We start from the raw sequence: 7,112 nt of genomic DNA on the forward strand, positions 1-7,112 counted from the left end.
ATATTCTAGATCTTAAATTGGTCATTAAATTTTAAATTTTTTTAATTGAGTCCTCAAAACTCTTGTATTGTCTCAATCATGTCCTTCTGTCACGAGGTTAGAACTTTAATCTCGCAATCCGTGCGGCCTTAGGAAAATTCTTCGCTCCAAAAATGCCTAAATTAGCCTAACTCCCGACAATTGATGATTCAACTAGAATTCCTCCAAGGCACCAACGCAAAGCGGAAGAACTCAAAAATGAACAAACTTTGAAATATAAGAATAAAGCCACAGAAAAGTTAAAAACACAAGAGAGAAAGTTTTGAGTGAATGCTCTCAAGAATTCTATTACTCAATGAAGTGGTAAGACATCTATTTATAGTTGAGTCTCCCCAAATTCCACGGTACAGAATAAAGTACATTAATGGCTAAGATTAAAAGTTATTAACAAATCAAATCTCTAAGATTAAAGCACATCAACGGTTAAGATTAAAGCTTATAGACATCTCAATTCTGACGTGTTAAAAAAATATACAATGCTATTAACATTTAAGAGATTTTTTTTTCTTTTTTCTTTTTAATTCAAGCAGTTCACACATTAAGCACACACATGTTTGCGATTTAATTGACATATTTTAAATATATTTCATATTAGATTTGAGTTAACATTCAACACTCAAACTAATGGCAAGGTTGATAGAAAAATCTAATCAATACAATATTGATATTTTGATGATTCAATTTAAATATTTTAAAATTTGAAATCAATTTAAAATTTCAAAAATTATTTAAAGACAATAAAAATCTTGTCAAGCATAAATTGACATGTAGATGCCTTGGAGATGAATATGCTACAAATCAAAGCTCATATGATAATGTATTATTAGTGTTGTTTTCGAGTATTTAATTTAGGCAAATATATGCTTAGTCGGATTGGTCCTTTTCAATGTTTACATATTTTGTTAATTTAGACTTCATTATAAGAAAAAATCAATAATTTTAACCTCAACATTTACACATTTATAAAAATATTACAAACTAAATTTGTTAAATTGTATCAACCCGCAACCAGCACTTCTCTCCACCATCCTCTCCTCCCCAATGATACCATTATCAAGACTATCCAAATACAAACTTAATTTCTTCGCGAGGAATTGTTAGCTTCCACATTCAAATTAACATACATAGCTGCTAGCTAAAATAAGGAATAAATAGCATATGAAAGATTTCAAGCAAGTAGTCAGGATGGCCGAGTGGTCTAAGGCGCCAGACTCAAGTTCTGGTCCTCGTGAGAGGGCGTGGGTTCAAATCCCACTTCTGACATTTTGTTTTCTAATTTTTCCTTCTAATGGGCCGGGGCTTCATTGGGTTCTTTTTCTTTTATTCTGACCTTTCCTTCTAATAACGGGCCTTACCATTGGGTGTTAAGAAATTGAATAAATGAAAATTTTAAATTAAATTATACAATTGGTCCTTATTTTTTCTCGTTTTGAATAATTTAATTTTATCTTTTATGTTTTTTAACTTCTTTTTTCTTTATTTTCTATTCTTTTCCGCTTCTCCCTCTATTTTTCTCACTTCTCCATTTTTTTAATATAGATTTTCTATGTTTTTCATTTGTTAAAACTAGTCCCTATACTTCTATTTTGATATTGGGTATTTCCTATACGTTCTATTTAATCTTCCTTTTAATTAGTTTTTCTACGTTAAAAGAAATGGAGAAATGAGGAAAATAGAAAGAGAAGCAGAAGAGAATAGAAAATAAAGAAAAAAAAGAAAGTTAAAAAAACATAAAAGAAAATAATTAAATTGTTCAAAACGAAAAAATATAGGGAGTAATTGTATAATATAATCTAAAATTTTCATTTGAAATGATGATTTAACATGTCACGTCAACTTACCTTTACACTATTAATGATAATTAAAGACTCAGTGACTAAAATGTTACAGTACGATAACGTAATTGACTAAAACGTAACATTTCAAACATAATGGACCAAAATGTAACTTGAGGCAAACAAAAGTACTATTTTGATAATTTACCCACAAATATATTTTATGGTTTGATTATTTTAACAAATCGTATACATGATTGATGTTAGTATAAAGATTTCATTTTAATCATAATATATTTTCAAATTTGTACAAACTTAGAAATGAAGACTTTATGGTGTGTGTTGTTTAGTACTTTCTCTGAGGCTGTGTCACTATAAATGCATGTTTTAATTTCCCCCACTCTTTATTTGCTTCATCCATGCATTATTTATACTATTTAATAGTAAGTTTGACCATCATTATACTAAAAAAATTAAACTCCATAAAAAATACATTTTTTAGTAAAATAAAAGTTAATTTTTAATAGGCCACCTAGACTTGTTCATGGGCCAGATTATCTAGCCTGTTTGAAAAGTGGGAGGGTTTGGATAAAAATATAAGTTCGAAAATAGGTTTGGGCAAAAAATAAACCCGTTTAAAAAACAGGTTGGGCCTCGAGTAATGCATTTTTTACCCGGGCCCAACCCGACCCAAATTCACAAAAGGACAAAAAAAAAGTTATTTTTTGTTGTTTTAATGCTATTTTCTTGTTTTCTCTCTATTTTGCTACAATTTCACTATTATGTTACTACTATTTTTTTTGTTATTATTTGAATATTATATAACACTTGTCTTATTGTTAATTTTGTTATTATTTTAGAGGCATTTACTTGTTCAGTTGCATCTATATTAGTGTTATTTAAGTATATATATTTTTAAATTTTATTTTTAATTTGTCGGAAATATTTATTTTAATATTTTTAGCATTTTTATTCGGTTGGGCTTGAGCAAAATTTTAGGCACATTTTTCGGCCGACCTAACAAACGAGCCTAAATTTTTATTGGACCCAATCCGTCCGCCCATGAACACCTCTAATGCCACCAAATCAAGTATACATATATATTCATTTATACCAATATAAATCAATGCTAACAATAAATTACTCTTTGAAATTTTTGCTTCATATTTTTGTTGGATAAAAATAATATAAAATTATTCCTTTTAATTGAAATAAAATAAATTTAAATATAATAAATTATTTTCTTTTCTTTTTAATTGCTATATTTAATGCTATAATTATGTCATAACAGTTGAATTGTATTTAAAGTTTATTATTTTAAATTATATTTGTATTGTATTATATAGTCTATAAAATATAAATAAATTTAATAAAAATTGCTCAATATATTTTTAGATATAACCATTACATTAAAACTACACTGGTAGCCACCTAATTATTGACATTTTTTTTTGTTACATAATTATGAAAAGTTACAAAATAGCCACCCAACTATTAGATTTTGTCTTTTTTTGTTACCAACCGTTGAATGGCTAAAGGAAAAATGATGTGACAATTTTTAAAATTGGCATAATAGCAACTTTAACCCCTCAATATTTATACATTGTGTTAATTTAGTCTTGATTCTAAAAAAATTAACCCCTGACATTTACAAATTATGTAATATGGTGGTCTTCTTTTTTCTTTTTACCTTTTTATTTTTTGTTGTAACTCTTTCACCTAAAAAGCTAAAAAAATTATCAACTAAATTTGATAAAACAATATACAAAAAAAAACATAAAAACCCAAAAATCCAATGAAATAATTTTAATTCTTTTCTCATTCTTTTTAAATTAACCTTCAATGTCACAAAGAAAAACAAAACTGCAAAAAATATCAAATTACATAATGTGTAAATGTTTAGGGTTAAAATTGTTATTTTGCCAATTTTAAAAGTTACCAAGTTTAGGGAGAGCAATTTTCGATTTTACCTGAAAAACTGACCCATTTGGTTTTATTTTTTTAAGTTTAGTCAGGTGGGGCAAGTTGGTTGGTTTTTATCTCGATTTAATTGGTTAATTCGATGGATTCTCGATTTTAGAATCTCGAAACCGAACTGGTTGAAAATTTGACTTATTTTATATTATTTTAAAATTATTTAAAATATATTTATTTTTTTATAATATATAATCTATATAACCATATAACCTAACCCAATAACCCAATGTCAGTTAACCCAAAAAGTCAATCGAATCAAAGTCGGTTTGGCTTAGTGACTATGCCTCGACATGCGTGCACCAAGGCAAAGAATCAACACAAAATTATCAAAATTAAAGCAACTTATATGTAAGTGTGATAGGTCAGTTGTAATATTTATGTTACAACGGAATATAAAGTATTCCTAGGGTGAACCCAAGAGAGATTGGGTGATAAAATGACTAACAACGAGAATGCATGCAAATACGAAATCTAGCTAGCTAATCGCTAAGTGATATAGTACGACAATTCATCATCAAAGATTAATTACAATATCTAACACCTAGAAGGACTAAATTGCAAAACAGTCAAAAGTACACAAATATCAATTCAAAGAACTAAAGTGGTTGGTTTATTGGGTTAGGGATTCTTGGATTAGGGATCTAAAGGGTTCAACCTCCTAATTTGTTCAATTTTACCTTTCTGTCACCAATTTATTCAATTAGACGATTTAGTCTGGTTTATCTCTCGATCTCACTAAACTAAATTGGGATGATCGAATTGGTTCTCAATAGGATCTCCTTTTTGTCTCACCTATCTAATTGTTCATCTAGAGACGTCAATTCTAGGTTTTAAATTCTATTCGATTTAGTCTAGTTTTTTTTACGATTTAGGCCTTAACCCAAAAACTAATCATGCAACTTTTCCATTAACCAACCACCACGAGATTTCCTTATTACCCATCATCAACACACAAACATTAGTTAATTATATGCTCAAATGATTCATTAAAGAAAGCATAAAAATCAAGGTTAAGAAAATCTTAAGGTCTCTTGATGGAGTTTTTGTAGAAGATGACAATAGCAACAATGAAGAAGAAAGCAGAACTAAATTGGGATTTTTACACTTTTTAAAGTTAACAAAGCTTAAATCCATTAAAGGATTTAAAGGGAAATCAAAATATGAAGTAAGGTTTTTGCATTTAAATGCAAGGAAGTAAAAAGCTACAATAAAAACTAAGAAAACTACACTACAACTACTAACCTGAGAAAGGTAAAGAACTAAAACCTAAAAATGGAGAAGAAAATAAAAACTAAGCTAAAAGGATGATAAAGTTGGCTCTTTTAGTTTGACTTCAACCCTAAAACTTGACAAAAATGCCCTTGGAGTGTACGGGTTAACTTGTGTTTATGTTAGACATAAAACTACCCTTGTAGTATCTTTTACCCGGTCAGGCTTCCGTGTTGTGACACCCAAGCTTTGGTGTCGTGACATCCTTGACAGTGGCACGATCTTGTCTTTGGGAGTTTTCGATGTCGCAACATCCTCGACATTAGCCTTGGTTCTTTAACTTCAACCATCGACAATGGTATCGCGTTGAAGGCTGGGATTCGTGACTTCGGCTTGGTGTCACAACACAATACCCTCGACGTCACAACATCCTTGCAGACTTCTCCAGGTTGGTTTCTCGTCGAAGACTTGCTCCCTCAAGATGATGAAGGCCAAGATTGGTTGTTGTTGTCCCTCTACACAAACTCAAGTACACCGTTAGGCTCTTAATGGCACCATTTGTCAATCTGGGTCTCCAAAAAGGATTAAAATCAAAGAAAAATGATCATTACTACTAAAGACTAAAAATCAACGAAAAGCATAGAAAAGACTCACAAATTGCTTAAGAACAAACTTATAAAGTGTTCTAGAGAGCCTAATTCGATGTATCAAATTATGACAAATCATTTAGTTGGTTTTTTCAATGAAAGTTGATCGATCCAGTTTTCTCATGTTAAAATTTGTAAAGTCGGTTAAAAAAAACCGATTGATCAAACTGATTACTCTCCCCTAGCCAAGTTATCTTTCTATTATGAATTTAATAGTTGGTGACGAAAAACGAAAAAGTTAAATAGTTGAGTAATCATTTTATAACTTTTAATAATTTAATGGTCAAAGAAATTACTAATAATTGTGTGACTATCAATGCAATTTACCCAAAAATTAATATGATGTTTGACAATGATAGAAATGAAAAGAATTTAATCTTTAATCAAAAGAAATTTGAATAAATGGAGTACAAACACGTAAAGTGAAGCACTCAAGTCTCCAATCTCATTATCACGTAAACCAATCTTTCTTTTAAGTGATGGTTATTATTATTATTTATTTATTTTTATAAAACACTTAAGATTGTATATTTTTGTATTTTCTAATTTTGGATTTTGAAAAATTGATATATATTTAATTAATTTTTTATTCCGTGCGTTACCTAATTACTTATGTGTTTTATAAAATTATTTTATTTAAATAATGATATATTAATTAAAATTATTAATGAAACAATATTTAAAGATATAAACAACTTAAAATATACTTAATTTTTGAATTATAATATAATAAATTTATAATATTATGAATTTATGTTTTAATTATGAGGAATAAAATTTAATGGTTTAGAATCTTGACACATACGTACAAGTATATTCAGAAATAATTGTATTTTAAAAATAATTTTTATTTTTAAAATTTTAATTTTAGAAATAATATATATCTAATATTTTTAATTTTAGAAATAAAATTTTAAATAATTTCAAAACACAGATTTGACTTGTAGGTTGAAATGAAATATTTTAAAATTATTAAATAATATAAGTTAAACTACATACAAAAATTTAAAAAAAATTAATTTTGAAACAAAAGAATTTGGATTTTTTAAATTAAATTTGAAAGATAAATTAAAATAAAATAAGGATGAAATTATAAATCTGACAAAGTTAAAAGGACTTATCTCGCAGATATTCTACAATCATGATATATGACAGCACTTTTAGACCAAATCATCATGATTACGGCATTTATCTTTACAAACTTTAGCTTTACTATATTCCAACTTTGCTTAGAAGATATCAAGAAAAATATATTTAACTTCTACAAATTAAATAAATAAATAAAGTTTAAAAATTGTCCACTTCTAAAATATCCAATTTTTGTTTATAATTTTTTTTCTCATATGGGTTTTTATTATTTATAGTAATTTCGACTTTTTATTTAAATAATTTTATTATCTGAGATTATTCGATTTCTGGTAATCACATTTAATTTAAACTAAATTCGAAATTGAGTCCATTCATT

The 7,112-nt window shown here is 27.5% G+C and overlaps 1 non-coding gene across 1 annotated transcript; it reads left to right on the top strand.

Moving 5' to 3' along the window:
* The first annotated feature begins 1,218 nt into the window (after positions 1 to 1,218).
* TRNAL-CAA (transfer RNA leucine (anticodon CAA)) lies at positions 1,219 to 1,302 on the top strand. The gene has a single exon. It is a non-coding gene; the product is annotated as a tRNA-Leu (tRNA).
* The last annotated feature ends 5,810 nt before the right edge of the window (positions 1,303 to 7,112 follow it).

This window comes from Gossypium arboreum, chromosome 12 (genome assembly GCF_025698485.1).
Source record: "Gossypium arboreum isolate Shixiya-1 chromosome 12, ASM2569848v2, whole genome shotgun sequence".
Lineage (NCBI taxonomy): Eukaryota > Viridiplantae > Streptophyta > Magnoliopsida > Malvales > Malvaceae > Gossypium > Gossypium arboreum.